Source organism: Macaca nemestrina, chromosome 7 (assembly GCF_043159975.1).
Source record: "Macaca nemestrina isolate mMacNem1 chromosome 7, mMacNem.hap1, whole genome shotgun sequence".
Lineage (NCBI taxonomy): Eukaryota > Metazoa > Chordata > Mammalia > Primates > Cercopithecidae > Macaca > Macaca nemestrina.
Genome location: NC_092131.1, coordinates 80,023,143 through 80,041,919, shown reverse-complemented (window position 1 = coordinate 80,041,919; position 18,777 = coordinate 80,023,143). Strand labels below are relative to the sequence as shown.

Below are 18,777 nucleotides of genomic sequence, written 5' to 3'. Positions count from 1 at the left end.
CACTAAATCCCCAAGTGCATAACTTACTTATGGAATTATCTTGTTCAGAGACTTAGCATCTCATTGATTAGGCTGTGAACCACTTACGAGTAGTAACAGCATTTCCTTAATCTTTGCAATTCTCAGCATCTAACGTACTTCTTGGTATAAAGCAGGTTTCAATAAAAGTTTATTGAATGAGTAAATGAATGAATTCATCTTACATGTCTCTCAAATTGATTTTTAACACTATTTATTCCTCCACTGTGATGATGATATGGTCCTCTGTACTCATGCCTTTTAATATTGAGAAAGAAAAAAGTAAAAATCATAGCACATGACTTAGGAAATATGAATTTATGCTATATAACTGAGATTTGCTTTTAGGGTCCATCAGTTTTCACAGATACAATATATGGTCACATTTAGTGTACAAAATGTCAATTTGATCCTGGAAATTATTCTGTTACTGCCATATAATTTACTGTTATACAATTTTCTATAAAAATGATGGAATCTGAGATCTAGGTACACATGGACAAAGCTAAACTGTATTAAATGTATTTCATGGTGCATAAAATATAGCAAATGCATAATTTATATTTTCACTGAGTTTTCCATATTATTAATGAGCATGATTTTACTATAGCCTATAATTATTTTTCATACTCCTTTGAAAACTAAAATTACAAGAAATTATTTTCTGCATCATTTCAGTACCTTTTCTCCTTTACTCTCATATATTTAAAAAATAGTTTTTGAAGATGCAGATAACTAACATAGATTCCTACGTTTTGCCTTCTTTGGGAAGAAAGCTAATTTTAAAATAAAGGAGGACTTGGATGAGGTTGCTGAGGTTAAAATTTCTCTACGTAGAAAATTCTTTCTAGCTAAGGTATTTCAGAGTGGAAAAAAAATGCTTGGAGAAAAAACCTTCCTATCTTTGCCCCTAAGGAAATAAAGTTACAATGACGGTCACCTAATCTAATAACTTCTCTTATTCCTGTCATAGGTTCACCTTGCAGGTGTACTGGTTTTCCTCATTTTCATTCTTTTCACTGATTCTTTTTCAGCCTCTGATTCCCTACTGAAATCTATTGAAAAGTGCACAATTGCAATTTTAGCATTAAATTTCTCTTTAATACTGCTTGTCACTTTTCCTCTCATTGATTCAAAGCTACGTGCCAAGTCAATGGAGCAATGTGAGTTTAATTCTTTCTTTGGCTTGGTTACCTTCCTTCTTCAAGCAGCAGCAATTAGAAAACACTACACCTTGGTCCCTTTTTTGATATAATTAAATGAGTAATTCTTGTAACTGTTTATTATTGATTCCCTCAACTTTTCATCCTTTCATTCTCTCTGCATTCCACTCGGCTCCCCACAAAGTTAGCCATGGCAGAAGTAGGACATCTGCTTGGAAAAACATTTAGATTGCTAATGATTCTTTTTAACATCTGTTACACTGCTACTGAACAGTTGTTGTTTCTTTAAGGAGGCTCAAGGGACAAGACCTATGTCACCTTAATAGTGAGTACTTTTTGGAAGTGGTAAGCCCTATGCCTCTGGGAGCCATGCAACAGTGCTATTGTGTACATACATAAACTTAATGCTTCTGGCCTTACGTTTTATCTTTGTCCACTGCAATATTTCTGATTATAGTACTTTGTGTCTGGTTATGTTAATACTTGATAGATTTTTTTTTTTTGTCTTCCCACCCCATTGTTCATTACAGTTGTACTTTAAAAAAAAAAAAAAAAACACTACTAAGCACAAAACATATCTCATATCCCTATTGACTTCAATGAACTTTTTGTTGAAAAAAATTCAAATGGACTTTGACACCAACATCTAAACCTGTATGATAATTCTTAATAAGGAAATGACTTGAGAAAATAGATTGGGATTAAAGTTTCTAGAATTTTCTTTTCAGCAAATGTATATATACTCATTCACAAATACTTTGCATAAAAAGAAGTAAAAAAGAATTTATTTTTAATGTATCTTCTCAGAGTATCCTGAAAATATTCTATCCTGTTCTCATGCAGCAAAAGAGAATGTTTCTCACACATCCAGAATACAGGGGCCAGAAATTACAGGTGAGACAAGATATGATGCACATCAAAATTAGCCCTGTGGTAATTCAACAGAATGGTAAAATATCTAAAAGGAATTTTAGAGACTGAGGTCTGGCCAAAAGAAAACTGGCACCTGAAACAGACCTTAAAACAAATATGAGATTATTTTATTTTGCTAATTCATTTTCTACTCAATTTTAGATTAAACCAAATCAAATATCTAAGGGAATTGCCATTTGGCTTTTATTTATTCATCTTTCCTATACACAAATATATAGAGCGATAACAGATACTAGATAGATTACTAGCTTTCTCATATTCTGCACAGACTCACTATTTCCATCGTCTTTCCTCTGCAAAAAGCACTATTGTAACCTCTGTGGATAAATCAAATAAGATGCTGGGAAAAAATAACCCACTGTCATTATGGGAATTTATATAACTACAAGGAATATCTTCAACTTTATATAACAAATTATAACTCCAAGATCAATGATGTGAATCAGAGATTATTTTTCCACTAACACCTTGAGGTAATTATTATGGTTTTAGTATTATTATTATTACCTTTGTCAAGTTAAATACGAGGACAAAAATCAAACAAGTTAATTCGACTCATTAGGTTCTTCCACTTTTGACTTTCACTTAGCTATTACTAGTTTAGATATAGTGCTCCAGCATTTTAGACATTTATTAAGGAGTTTATTCTAAAAAGTAAATCATTGGTAGTTTGTTAAACCAATTAAAGGAAAACTAATCTAGTTTTAAGTTTTCTCTGGAATGTATAATGCAATTTATGTGAAGGTGTAGAATTTAAAAGCAAAATATGTTTAGTTCTTTCCTCCTAACTTTGCTCAGTAGCTGATATTACTTGATTGATAAGTCATTGGAATTAAAAAATACTGTTTTAGACAACAGCTATTAACTGGCATTAGAAGTAAATAGCATGTTTTAAACAGATCATGCATTTATATAAAAATTAGTACAAGAAAAGACTATTTAGTACACTTCAAAATATGACAACTAGTATTTCTTTCAGTTGACTGTAAATCCAGGATACTCTGACTTATAGATCATTATGTTTTTCAAATACACTAAAATCATACATCATAATTGAGTTTCGATTTAATGACATAAAATGGGATTCCTACATCTAAAGTTTAAGCACTTAAGCATTTTATTATATCACTCTGTTAAATTTTAATTAAAAATTCAATTGTAAACTTTTTAATTAAAAACATATTAATATCATTGTGCAATCTTTTCCTCATTACTTCACATATACCTCAATCCTAGAAACTTGTGATTTCCATTCAATGAGATGTTTCAGATAAAATATGGGAGACCTCAAACAATCCAAAGTAGCCTTATTCTAGCTCAGTCCCTATCAGTAAAGAAGTCTTCAAAGTAGTTATTTAACTGTTTCTAAGGCTTGTTTTTCTTTCATTTTCCTACTTTCCTTCTTCCTTCCTTCCTTCCTTTTTTCTTTCCTTCCCTCCTTCCTTTCTTCTTTTTCTTTCTCTTTCCTTCTTTCCTTCCTTTTTTTGAATTTGCTATTTTAACATCTCTACATGCTATTTTAACATCTTGCAGTTAATGACTAACCACAATTTAATATATCATATTTTTCTTTCTTAGTGAACACAAAATAATGGTACATCTTACTGTAATGACATCTTAGTCAATAACATAAAAAGTAAGTACTAAAAATATATTGAACTTAGAGCACATTGGTTGGATTCTGTACACTATTTTTTTAAGCAACAGCTAACGATTGATGTTTTCTATCCTTTCTGAGTTACCTACAATCAATCCCAGCCACTCACTAAAATTTTAAAGCTGTTTATTTTCTCCTTCATTTTGCTCTCAGCCAATTCTCCAAATTACAAGTTTAAGAGAAAAAACAGTGACCCTGAAGTACAGAAGATGTAGATCATATCTGTCAGATCATGAGAACACAGTACTCAATATTTTGCAGAACATTAACTATGAGATACTCAAGTGCATTATTATAATGCCACATCCAAAATCGTCTAGCATATTCTCAGGTGGTATTTCATTATGTGAATAGATTTTCTCCACATATCTTAAACTTTAAAAATACCCCCAGTCAAAAAAACTTCAATTATTTATAAATGTAATATTCTGCTAGACTGTCTAAAAACAGCAAAGTTTATGCTGGAGACAGTTGTGTTATTTTATTTGAGCTCCTGCACATACATACAGCAAAGATCAATGCCATGGCCTTAGGCACTGCCTTGTCTTTCTTGCTATTGCTATCATTAGGAAAAAAAGTGAGAAAGTTAGGTAAGTGATGTGGCCCTTTATCTATTGAGTATTCAGAACTCAGTAAGATAAAATGATTTGTTTAGGTAAATCTTTCCAGAAAACATAACAGCAGCAGTGACACGAATGTCAGCTGTTAGCCCCCTCTTTATTCATATGTAGGAGGAGGAAAGGAATTGAAATGGGCATGCCAGTTTATGCTTTTTCTTATTCTTTATGCCTTTTATTCAAGGGAGATGGCAGTCCTTTCCATTTAGCACCACTCAGGATCCCTTAGGTGTGTTGCTGTCACCTTGGTGAGTCTCGACTGCCTTGAAATGTCTGATCTTACTAACTTGTGTCAGACACTCTATCTCAAAGGGCATGTGTATGTTTGCATATGCTTACACATCAACATAAACACATATATTGCCAAATTTGGATTTAATAGGCACACATGAAACAAAGCATAGCTAGTACATCCATTTAAACACAAAGCAAGCAAAGGCCATGGGATTTTGTATAGAGGCTCTGGGTTATGTTTATTCTAAAATAAGCAATATTTAAAAACTCATTTTAATCTCTCAGTTCCTTAGAAGGTCAAGATCATTATACATTTTTCTTGGACTGTTTAATTCATTGTTCCCACTTACATGGCTGCCTTCATTACCATGCATATATAAAATGATAGGAAAAATTTATGGAGGGCAGCTATCTTCAAAATATGCATTAGTGTAGAGAATAAGTAATATTCATTATCATCATAAAATTGGGGGGTTCTTTTTAGTAGGCCTTATGTGAAATTGCTTTCTTATAGTCCTAAAATATAGTTTGAAAGGAGCACTGTGTTGGCAAGGAATAAAGAAAGAAAAGAGAGAAATAAAGAAATTGCTGTTAAACCATTTTCTTCATCTACATTTATTATATTTGATACTCATATTTGGAGAAAAAGAAATTCCACTTCTCAGGGTATGCATATTAGCAGCAAGGAATACAGAACCAATGTTATTTCCTTCAAGTTTAAAGTTAGCCTGTTTTATGTCTTTGTTCACATAAGAGCTGTGGGAAGAAAAAAAAAAAAAGCGAAGGCCAGTTCTTAAGCCAATCAAACGTTTTACTCCCACCTTGTGGCAGTGTGGCTACATGGCTAGTTTTCCAAAATGAGAACTCATAATTTTGATTGAAACGACTTACTTTTATATTGTCTTAACCACTGATGAAAATAAGATTGATTAAGAAGGGACTTTGTGATTCACCTAATACAGAGGTTTGTGATGCGGGGCTTTTGCAGGATGCCAGTCAGCAAAAAGCGATATGAACAGTGGTACTAAATTAGGGAGACAGTAAAATCTAAGCGATATAAACAGTGCTACAGAATAAATAGGCTTATTTTCTTGAGTTTGAATATTGAATCTAAAGAAATTTGTAGGCTCCAACTATACTAACAAACCCTGTAGGTCAAAATGCAAAATTACTTTAAATATCAAAATTATTTCACAAACCTAACTTAGTGTTAACAAAAGCATGCTTTCTCATTCAGCTTCTTTCAACATTAAAAATATACAAAGACACTTATAAGATACCTCTAAGAACATACTGCATAATTAGATTTGCTGCAAAAGTATGAAGAAAACTGAACTTGAATGTTTATTTATGTGATTTTATTTCTCTCTTTCCTTTTCCTTTTTCATTTCTAAGTGTTGAGAAATAGAAAAGGAATCATTGGCTGGTAAGTTAGAAAAACAGATCTGAGAGCATTTTTAAAAAATATCTTGATATTCCTGCTTATTCCGTAGTTTAATACTCCAAACTATCGGTCAAAACTCCACCTGTCTTCTCTCTCAGATTGATTTTGCTATCGCCCTAGTTGAGTTTAAAATCCACCTTTATTAGAAGGAAAACTCAGCTTCTCTCAGCTAGCATAAAATAAAGGCATCTTAGTTTCAGGATGAAACCAGCTTGGAACCAGGGACTCTTTCTCCTGTACTACAGCCAAGGGGCTTCTAAAAGGCATCTGTGAATCCTGCCCCTTTGTCTTCACTACTGGCTTGTAATTTCTGGAGACAACCATCTTTCTATTTTCCAAAGCCTCTCTACCGAAAGCTGTGTTAGTCCAAGTGCAATTTAAATTACGACTAGTAGCCTCTGTCTGAGGTTTGGGTTGACTTTACATTCAAACTTAACAGAATGAGTTCAGGAGATCCGCCACTTTTCTCCAGTTTCCCAGGGCAGAAGTGTGCTTTTTGCTCTTCCTGGACGCACGGCCCTGCTTCCATCCTCCTACACTGGCTGGGAGCACAGTTCAGCTCAGTCTTTTCCTGCCTTCATTCCTCTTCATTCATGAGTTGCCAAATTTTCTTAAAACAAAAACAAAAGCAAACAAACAAACAAAAACCTTCTTATGGTATCAGCAAAGAGAAAAGTGATTTTATTCAAGGAGAAAAGTGATTTTATTTTGGTCTTTGTGATGTTTGTGTCCTTAAAATGGGGTCCCAGGGCAGGAATGCCTCCAGTCAAGGTCCAAAGATGACCCTGGTCTTGAGTGTGGCTACCAGTTAGTACACCGCAGCAAGTGATGAAGTACCAGTAATGTTGGCTCAGACTCATTAGGCACTTGATTATTTTAATTAGGACTTTGTTGATTAAAGAATATCTCTTTGCTTCTTTTTATGTGAGTTTTTTTTTATTTTGTAAAATGAGTAGACTGAATATAACCTCTGAAGATCTCTTCTGTGACAACAAAGATCTGAAGTTCTGTGATGTTAAGTACGATAGGTGAAACTTTATCAAGCTTAGTGCCTTCTGGAATCCATTGCCCAGAAGTGAATAAGGGCATTTGAAATTAATAAGAGAATGAGAATGAGGTCCTCTTATCCTGTGACTTCAAAATGGTTACCTGCCTGCACCCCACTGGGAAGTTCACTCCATGCTCTTATAAATTGCTAAGAAGAAAGAGTAGCATAGAAACATACATGGGAACACACAAACACACAGCACCAGATATATCCCACTTGAAGTGGTGCTCTAAATTTTAAGAGCAAAAATGCTATGTTAAAAATTCTTCAGATTCGTCAATATCTTAGTTTCCTCAATTTCCGCTAGCATATTTTAAAATGATACCAATTTTTTTTTTTTTTTTTTTTTTTTTTTGTAGATGGAGTCTCGCTCTGTTGCCCAGGCTAGAGTGCAGTGGCAGGATCTGGGCACACTGCAAGCTCCGCTTGCCGGGTTCACGCCATTCTCCTGCCTCAGCCTCCTGAGTAGCTGGGACTACAAGTGCCTGACACCATGCCCGACTAATTTTTTGAATGATACCAAATTTTAAAGTCTCACTTCATTTTTTGTATAATAGAGTAATTATATTCAGAAAATAATTGAAATGGTCATAGAATTTTACAGCTTAAATAGTATAGTTTTCCTGAACTCCTTCAATATTATTGAAAAAATGTCTTTCTTGTTTAATATTATTTTTTTCTGTCTACTTAAGAAGTGACTGCTGTGTACTAGGTATATTATCACTTTGAAAATATAAGAAAAATATATTTCTTGTTCCAAATTGTTATAATATACTTGGGACCCACAAGAGTAAGTTGAAAGTTGTTATGGAGAATGACAAGGTTACAATGAAGGTATGCACTGGTTTGGACATCCTAATGACTTTCTTTTTTCAAATACCACCTTTTCAATTTTTTTTTTCTTTTCTTGACGCAGCTTTAGTCAGGGAGCTCTTTTCAAAATGCAAAACAGCAGAATCTATCCATTTTAATATATGCATATGCTTATTTTTATGCAATACTATAAAGTGGCAAATGATCTGAGTTTTCTTGTGAACTTCCTCAATAGAATGCCACCACTATTTTTTGAGCCCCTAGCAATACAAAGCATTTTATAAGGAAAAATTCAGAAATAATTTTTTAAAGGTTCTGCAGCTCAAAATTTGACTATACAAGCCAAGTGGAGTAAAGATTACAGTAAAATATAGAAAGAGATAATCTGATCAAGGTAGAAATCCTGTCTCTGATTACTCTAGTGTAAATACATGCCACTTTGACCCACTGAGGACCAGAACTGTCTGCATTATCTCAGACTGAAACAGAGCACTGTGGGAGATTTGAAAAGGCAATTGAAACCACAGTGGGGAAACTTGTTATTGGATTTTTAAAAAATCTCACGCCTTGTGACATACTAGCATTTGAGAAGGTCAGCCTTGTTGAGGAGTGGATACTTTAATAACAAGTATCTCTTCTTAACAAACTTCACTTGATAGTGTAATTGACTTCACCTCTGTGAGATTTTTATTACTGTGGATTTTCATCAACACTTCACCCAACATCCTAACTTGCCACTGAATAATGCCTAGTGAGTATCACAGACCTCAGATTACAAAGTGGGCTCCGTGGTTGATAGCCTCTTTTATGGAACCATCGCCAGTATATAAATAGGATGAAAACATTTTTGGTAAGATGCTTATATTTGACCCTTGCAATAGTTATCTGTTAATATCACTGTGCTACTGGCAAGGAATTACTTTTCCCTCCCCAGAATCTTCATGATTGATTGTGAACTCCGACAGAATTGAACTAAAACTTCAACTTGGTGTAAAATTCCTTGTAAAAACTGCCGTCTACTTGTAATATAAAACCGTTTTTATCAGTTATCTTTACAATATTGTTTAAAAGGCTCACATAAATTAGAAAGTAAACCCTCCCTTTAAGATGATATTAGAAACACTATTAGAAATTATGGAGTTGAGTTAAAATGTCAAGCTTTCTTTTATATCAACTTTCTCTTATGCAGTCTTCACACAACTTAGGACAGTGGGTGAATGATTGCTTAAGAGTGCACCAGAGAAACTCAACCAAGCCAGAGAGCAAAATGTCAGGTAAGATCCTTTTCATAGACTATTAATTAGCAGGTGTCTAATAAATCTAGTTAAATGCATTTTCTCTGGTAAGGCTAGTAGGAGGAATCGCAGCACAATCGATGCTAAGATACTTTTGACAACAAACCAAGTTAGGACAGGCTGGGGTTTGGTGCAATCTGGTGCAAGACTTTTGAAGATAAAAAGGCTAAAAGTTTGCTTTGATTGGAAATGCAATATTTTTTAAAAAAGCAAACAGGGGAAATCAGAAAGAAAACAAAACTGAGAAGGGCAATGAAGAAAACAGAATCAAATTAGTTTTCCCCTTAATGACTCTACATAAATGAAGATAATGAATCTTTTATTAATATTTAAAGTGTTATTTAATGGAGATTTATGTTTATATAGTAAAAGGTGAATATTGTCATTCTTCTTCACTGTAAAATTTCTTCCCTATGAAAACCCAAATCTACGTCAATGACAATATTTCACACTACCAAAATGGTATACTCAAATGCTACACCAAAAGGAAAAAAGGACATTGCCATTTATTAGGCACCTACTATGTGCTAGAGACATCAATATCAATTAATTAATTATCCATAGCTGTTTTATGTTTTAGTCATTATTTTCCTTTTACAGATGATGAAAAAAGAAAGAGTCAAATTTTATATGTTGTTCAGATTCAAACAACGTATCAGAGACTAAGCTAACATTTGACTGAGTTTAGTTTGACACCAAAGTCCATACACATATTTACTTTTTTATTTCTTATCTTACTACATCTCACTCTTCTGACATTGTAGGTAACAAGGGCTGCTGACTGCACAAAGCAAGCTGTTTAATTAATATTGTAGGTAGACTAATTGATTTTGGTCAGTGAATGTTTAATGATAATTTCACTTCCTCCCTTGATGACTCTAGTTGTAGTTAACGAGTCAAGAATGTGCTGATTATTCTGAAACGCTGAAGAATATTCATAAAAAGTGAATTGGTAAGGGAGTGCTACTTTTATGAAATATACATACTTCATGTAATTGCATTATCATTATGATCACAATCCTTCTTCAGTGTCACCCCAATATAATATTCTTTGTCACAAAGTAAAGGCACTACAATTATCATGCTATTTCTTGCCAATACATGTAGCAAAATATATATTGATAAAGGTAATGAATTTAAGGTTTCTAACATTTCTAAGTTAGTGAGAAAATTGCAAAACTCTTGTTAATTTTATTTAAATAATACATTTTTAATATACCATAAAACAATAACTGGTATAAATCATTGAATGTATACCTTATGAATTACTGTAAATTGTTATGATATTGATTCGTTTAGATAGGCTGTCATTTCCTCTGAAAAAACACTCCCAAACTCTCTTACCCGCTTCCCCTACAAACCTATATTGTCCTACACTGTCTTACACCCTTTCCTTTCTCTTGTCCTTACTTTTTCCCTTTGTTTTTCTTGGCGTCTGATTTTTCCTCTTGTCTCTAGGACGGATCCTCCTCAGATTCCTGTTTTTTTTTATTTCTAATATATTTATAGTCTCCAAATGCCCCCTGTTCCAGCTAATTTGTTGTACTTATTCTTTCATCTACTTTGTCTTATTGTTTCTATTTTTTTCATTCAGAATGTATTATATCACACATCTTATTTTTCTTTATTTGTTGTTACTCAAATTTTAAACAAATACCAGTTTTCCATATGTTTAGATTTGTCCTTTTTGATAATGAAGACATTTCAAACAAACATTATCAGCTGACTATAGGATTTTTCTTTGTCTTATAAATTTGGCTTGACTTTTTCCTTTGTTTTATTGCTTTCTAGAGATATGTTGATTTTGCATTTGATTTTTGCTTTGACCCAGGTATCATATAAGAGGTTGCTTTCAATTTCCAATTAGTAAAGATTTCTGTATTTACCCTTACTGTGCATTTATAATTGTATTTGATGGTATTCAGAGAATGGAGCTATAAAACCTCTACTTTAAAATGATTAAAGTCTTCTTTATTGCCATTTTTGTAAATGTTTCTATAAAAGTGTAACAAGATATTTTTAACCAAGAAATAATGTATAACTATTAAGAGAGACATAATTGAATTACCCAGTTGGACATTAGAGATACAGTGTAATCTTACATTATGACTATATTTTCATCAAATTGTTCTTGTATTTCTAATAATCTTGTAACTTGTGTCTTTATATAAGAGATCAGAAACTCTTTGCTGCTTACCTAAAATCCAGTATCTCCTTAATTCCCCCCCTTTTTTCAAGGAGATTTCTAAATTTTTTCAGATATTTGCCAGTTATCTTTTTAAATCAAGAAAGTTGCAATTAGTCCTGGATCTCAGGTGGGCTCTTCACCCACTTCTGGGAGATAAATTGCAAGTAAATATCTGGTGAGAGAGAGAGAGAGGCATAAGTTACCATATCCATTTCATTCTTACCTTTTTATTGTGTGAGGAAGTGAGGTTTGGAGTTACTGCAGCTATGAGGAAAACAAGAATGACAGAGATGACTACTAGAGTCCTGACATCACCAAGCCACTAAAACAATGCTAGTTATGCCTTTCTCCAAATGTTTTGTTGTCAGACCAAATAAACCCATGTTTAATCTCTAATGTACTTTCAGATCATACTCATTATACTGTAAACACCATAAGGACAGAGGTTTTTGTTTTTTTGATCATTTTCATAGATGTATCTCACATGCCTGGATCATTGTCTAGCACAAAACAGTGCTCAATAAGTAACTATTATGTGTACTGCTGAGGAAAAGATTTCTCTCTTCTTTTTGTCACATTTATCTTTTAATTCCATCTCATCTAATGAAAATATCATAGCTGCTGCTTTTGGGGGAATTTGTTTATATTTGACTGGTACTTCTTTGTTCACATGCTCATTTTCAACCTTTCTTTACCACTTTGGTTTAAGTCTGTTACTTGGAGCTGAGTTGTTTTTAAACTCAACCCAACAGTTTCCATTTTTAAATGGGAGATTTCAGCTCACTCTCATTTAGTTTAAGATAATTTCTTTATTTCATCTTAATGTGTGTTTATATTTTTGGTCTTTTAAAATTTTTCTTTTTTTTTACTGTTTTCATCAACAGAGTCGTGTTTAATCAAGATAACTATTGCAGTTTGTTTTTTCTAACAATGGATTATTTTCTCTTACCCAATACTCATAATAGAATATCTATTTCTCTACTATTACATAGAAAGAAGATAGTACTTATTTTCCCCACTTAGATGTTCTAAACTGCTTGCTCTTTTTGCTTTTCCCCAAATAAGATAAGCCATTTAGAATACATTCTCATTCTTACTTTTCTCCAAGCACTTTGTAAATGAAATATTCAAAGCATGTTACTGCTCCCTAGAATCTCAAGACAGTTCAATATAATTAATTATTTATTGTTATCAGAATTTCCCTTGAAGTATCTTTTTTTTAAGAATCCTGCTTTAATTCTATAGTTTTATAAATTTACATACAACTATGTTGGTCAGCAGTGTTTTCTATCTTCTTATTCCATACCTTGAGGTCTCTAGTATAACTCATGCATAGTTTGGTTGGTATTATTAATCAAGAATTTTTCTAGATTAAGTAGCTGGGATACTCTTTGGACCCTGTCATGTCTATCAATATCTGTTGTACCGACAAATGAATTATATCTCTGCTGTGTATTTTTTTATCTTAATAGTCTGTAATTATTCCACTTTTTTCCAGCTCCCAGATATGCAGATAAGAAGTCTGTTACTCTCTGATTATTTTTTCCCTGTAAGAAACCTACTCTGGTAACAAATACAGACACATACATACATATATACACATACAAACATACTTTCACAGAAACACACTCCGCACGTGTACCGGAAATATACCATAAAATGCTGAGACATACCTATTTATCAATCAATATTACCTTGATTTTAATGAGTCTTTTTGATCTATAAGCTCAGTTTTTAACAGAGTTTTTTAAAGAAAATTTATATTTTATTATGTATGATTTCCTCTTCTATCTGTTCCTTGTTCTTTTTCACATAGTAAGTCTCCTGAATCTATATCCAAGCCTTTTATCTTCTAAAGTGATTTAAATATAATTGTATTTTTGTTTTGTGATTTGAGCTACTTCTTATAGATTGCTTAAGGCTAAACTTTTGTTTCAGCAGTACCTTTCCTTTTCTGAAATTTAGTTATTATATATTTCCATTTGAAAATCATGGATTTTAGACACAAGATAAAATTTTTGTGTGTTAACTTGAAATCCACTTATGTGTTCTTAGCAAGCAGTAATTAGAATGTACAACGCAATGAATTTGCAAAGTGCCCAATCTGCAACTTGTTTTTATTTCTACCTTAAATTATAAGGACTTGTTCATTGTCCTGGTCAAAACCTTATTTTTGGCATTTTAGAGCGACCTAAAACAAACAAACAAAAAAAATGAAAGCCATTCCCTGAGGCAAAGTACCAAGAAAGTGGAAATTTAGTGGAAATTTAAAGGGAATATTACTGGCATTCTCACAACAAGTGAAAAATAGATCAAAATTATTCATAGTAATCAAAAGATATTGTTTCCAGAGATGTCAAGGGAATTATTTAGGAGATTATTTTCTAGAATTTATTCTGAATAATTCCAAACTAGGTGTTAGCATCACTCTTCTATTAGTAATCAGACATGACAGTAAAATAATATGAACAAAAATAAATGAAACAAGTAGAGTAACAATTGGCTGTATTCCTAAAGATATATATAAAAATAAGAGAATGTTGAGTGTTCAGTATTCAAAAATTGAATTTGTTATACTGGAGTAGGGGAACAGATCAGGGTTAGTCTTTTGGTATCAGTGAATTCCATGAAGTTATACACATCACCAAGGCCATGTGTAGAAAGAGAAAAATATTTTTTTTAAAAAATGGTTATATTATTCTCACTTGTATAAGACAAGTATTCATACTTAGATAAGATAAAAACACAGTTAAATCTTCTTACCATGAAGCAGAATCAAACCTCAACTAGACTAAGTAGGCAGAACTTTATTACTGTGGCAATACCTCTTACATAATAATACAGCGAGAATAAAGCATGGAATAATTAAAGTAAGATAACATGTTTATCAAAGTTTCCCTAGAGAGAATCCAGGGGAGAAGATCTGAAGAGGCATTGGTGGGGGAAATAAATTTTATGTTGCATAGACAAAATAAGATCCTAACGTCATGGGATCCTTGGAGTGTTGCTTTCACAGCCTGAAACCTCTGTGGCCAGTGGCACCTTCTGCCTGAGTGTTGCTTGCGCCCCCTGGGCTTGTTCCACCCACTCGGCCCAGCAGGCGGTGGTCAGCTCACACTACTGGCCCAGATCCCACACCTGCCCAGGGCAAGCCAAGTGCACAGTGACGAGGGGTGTGTGGGCGAGGGAGTGCAGGGTCCAGCCACTGTGCACAGCCAGAAACACTGACTGCTGTGGTGGGGCAGCCAGCTCTAGGCATTTGCACAGGTACTGGCTTCACCTTAGGCTGAGGCTGGACAAGACGTACTACACACAGTTTCTGCTGCGGGCAGTTGTGTCTGAATGAGGGGAACGTGGTGGTACCTGGAATCTTGGACATGCCGGGAACTAGAGAGCCTTAAAGAGGGTGTCACAGCCCTGGCTTGGGAAGCCCCTAGGCTGGGCTTCCCAAAGGGTCACAGCTCTTCTATCCTCCCTGCCCGCAATATGGCAGGCAGAGGTGTGTGTTTCAGCCCTGTTTGTGTTACACCTCTTTTAGTCACGCCATTCAGCTGATTCCAAGTTCTTGTCCTGTGTCCAGGAAGAATGAGGTATGCCAACAACTGGAAGGTGAGCAAGGCACAGAGGAGCTTCACTGAGCGGCAGAACGGTTCTCAGGAGACCTGCAGTGGGTAGCTCCTTTCAGCAGGCAGGTCATCCAGATGTCTGGGGAGTATAGCTGAGTGCATGGTTTTTATGGGCTTCAGAGAGGAGGAAGTATGTGCTGATTGATCCGTGAGTGGCCATAGGCGGGCCTGAAAAAAGCACCGTAAGTTCTCACTCTGTTCTGCCGAACTGGCAGTCCAGTCCCCAGGCTTCAGGCCCTCCCTGCTTGAAGGTGGAGCTTCAGGGAGGATCTATCCCTTTCTGCCCAGGAGCCTATCTGCCTCCTGCCGCCATCAACCTGCCATCCACATGCCCATGGCACCCAGCCTGTTCATTTCATGCCAAGGGGCATCCGCATCCACAGGACCATGCTGAGCTGCCCTCACACCCCTCTCCCCACCCCTCCCCCACACCGCCTTATCCAGACTACCCTACCGTGCTCATTGGTGCCCAAAGTCCTGACGGGGTCGAGGCGGCAGGAGGCTGGTGTGTCAGTGCCTCCCCGAGCACACACGCACACTGGCTGGGGTGTGATACTGCCAGACTTGGCCACAACTTTGCTGCACCCCAGAGTGGGCACCAGGAGCAGGGAGAAGCCAGGCAGCGGGAGCAGGCACCTCTGAACCTGAGGGGGCTCGGGAGCTTACTGGGCCCAAGAGCACAGGGATGCCGGGGCCTGCAGCCGTGGCTGAGTGGCTTCAGCTGCACCTGGTAGGGCGGGGCTCCTGCCTTGCCAGCTCAGAAGATAGCGGGGGCACCTGCCTGTTCCCAGCAGGAGGAACTGCTGGCTCTGCGGAGCACACAGAGCTCCTGCTGGCCCCATGGAGCACGTAGCCTTGGCCGCGCCTCCTCTACTGGAGTCAGCGACTTTGTATTGGTAGCTGCAGATCAGCCATCACTGCCGTCAATAATTTGAATCGCATATACAAATTTTAGATCAGACCTGCATACATAATATCACTCAGGATAACCAATCTCTATTGTTTTTCCAAATCACTTTAGTCTAAATCTCATAGTTAGATGCATGTCAGTATCATGTCTCCAGCTCTATCCATCAGCATCACTGCCTGAAAGGATTCTAAAATGTTTGGAAGGTTTTCTCCTGGTGCCCAGGGTGAAGTAGCTGGAAATGGACCAATGATCAGAGGCTGTAGTTTCTTTGCTCTGTCTTCTTTTATTCCATTCTATTGTGCATGAGACTTGGATGCCTACCTGTGAGTTGTAGTGCCAACAGTTTTTAAGCTTATGTTTTGATAAGGAACTACTCTGGACAAAGTCTCATGCAAAGTTCCAGGGATAATAAAAATGAAGAAGACCTGATTTTCCCCTCAAAGTCAAACTCCAAGGAGATAATAGACACACTAATTATTACTTTAGTTGCTAATATTATAAGAGAATCATTATCTTATATGTCTCCAAGAAAAAGTAACTCTTGCTACTTCAGAGATTGTAAAATGTGTATTTATAAAAATGGAACTATCATCACCCAAACTTTGTATCTTGTTTTGACAATTACTTTCCTGTACTTCTTGCCTCAAATTTCTACCCTCTCCAATTTCGTCCAACACACTACTATCAGATTAAGCTTTCTAAAGCACATCTCTGATTATGTTAGTACTATCCACGAAACTCTTTTGTCTATCAGTATACAGAATTCTTAAAGAGTTTTCATGATATTTTTGTATCTTTTTGGATGTTGGTGAAGTTTGGGTGAAATCACTGATGATAAGTCATAAATACTGTCATGCATTCTATATTCCAATCAAATGATATTTCTGAAATACATACATTCCAAGAGCATCCATGACATCAACATTTTACAACATAGTTTCTACTTTCTTCCATCTGTACCTTTTTACCTTTCTAGGCATCTCCATAAAGTCTTCCTGATACGTATTCGGCCTCTGCATCATTGTAAGTACCTCTCTTACAACACTTATTGTCTGCTCTGTTTTGTAGTAAATTAGTGCCTTATCTTATCCTTTGTTTGCCTTTAAGTTCTTTGAGGGCAGGATCTATGTCTGATTTACATTTTCTCCTTATTTCACAGACTTAATGTGAGAGATGCTTGATAAACACTTGATGTATATGTACTGTTGTTTAGTCTGTTCACATTATGTTATTATATTTGTTTGTTTGGCACCACAAAATGGGCCACATTCAAGAACAAAATATTCCCAATGCCTAGCAATGCCTTTAATATATTATAAACTCAAAAATATTTTAAATGAATTAATGAAGAAATGAAAGGAAATGTAAACACTGATTGTTGATTTGTTGCACATATTTTCTTTTAGGCCACTGATTCAATGACACGCCTAGATTTTCATTTTGCAAATGTGAAACTACGCCAAGTTCCTTACAGGTGAAGGCTGTACCAAGTCAGCCTGTTATATAATCTTGGTATGAATTTAAGTGTGATAAGATTTGGAGCAGTGCAGTCTGGCTGACAGTAGTAAGAAACCCCAACAAACAAGTTAGAAGTCAGAGATTTTGCAGTCTCCTCATGAACTAATTTTGGTTCAGTTGAGTTTAGAATCTACAAATCCACTTCCATTCAACAATATAATAGACATAGTAAATGCTAATACCCTTAGAATTTACCTTAAAACTTATTTTAAGTTCAAAGGGAATCTTTACAATACAGTCACACTTTTAAGGTTTGGCTCAATATTAAACGGGAATTTTTGTCATATAGTCACACTTGTCTAGTAATTAAGACATCTATTTTTACACAAAGTCATAAGCATTATTGTAAAAGATAGTAGATCCAAATTATACAAATTCAGAAAAATTCATATTCTTTATTCAAATATGTGATTTTTAAAAAATGTATGTTGTTCCTTAAAAGCTCATGTATCCTAGACACTGAATGACATTTACACTATTTATAGATGACAGCACTACCACACAACAGAATTGTAAAAATAATTTTCTATGAACTATTCTCTTTAGAAGATTGTATTTTCCAATATTCTGCCTGCCATGAAATAATACATGTGCCAAACTTTTTTGAAATTGCCAAAGAAAATGCATTATAATTACCACGTCCTCCATTGTTCTTATTCAGACATAGATCACTTGGAAAATTTAATGTCTAAACCAGCAAGGATAAAACTTTGTAATACTATTTCTTTAGAAATTGAGTAAGAGTTATTTTAAATAAAGAAAGTGCTACATGAATCTTGTTGATATTACCTATTAAAAACTGACAATAGCTATTTTCTCTTGCCTCCTCAGATGCAGGGATGAGTATTGTTTCTTGCTCAGAACTTCATATTTCTAATAAATGTGACTCATATTCTTTGTCATATATCAGCTAGATGGCATAATATAACGGTGATGATGATGATGACAGCTAGCATTAAACAAATATTATGTGTTCTTGCGCTCCGCATTTTGCATGTAATATCTTATTTAACCTTCAAATCAAATCTTAAAATGTGTAACACTGTTTCTCCACTTACTTATAGAAAATGGAGACATAAAGAAACTAAGTAACTTGCCATAGGTCCCATATCCACTAAATTGGAGAGTCAGGTTTCCAATCCAGTTTTATCTGGCCTCACAGCATGAACTCTGTGTTCATGACAGATGAAATACTGTGAATGACTAATTCTCAGGTTTCAGGATTTTTTGTGAAAAATTGAAATTATAATAGAAATTTATGTAATAGAAACAGGTTTGTTCTGAGAACTAGGCAAGTATTTTAAAGAATGTGA

General features: G+C 34.9%; 1 long non-coding RNA gene across 2 annotated transcripts in view; it reads right to left on the bottom strand.

Moving 5' to 3' along the window:
* Nucleotides 1–18,777, bottom strand: part of LOC105477903 (uncharacterized) — a 185,569-nt gene that overhangs the window by 70,504 nt on the left and 96,288 nt on the right. For both annotated transcript variants that reach the window (XR_011625378.1, XR_011625379.1), the window contains exon 5: nucleotides 11,420–11,582. This is a non-coding gene — a long non-coding RNA (uncharacterized lncRNA). The remainder of the gene's footprint in view (nucleotides 1–11,419; nucleotides 11,583–18,777) is intronic.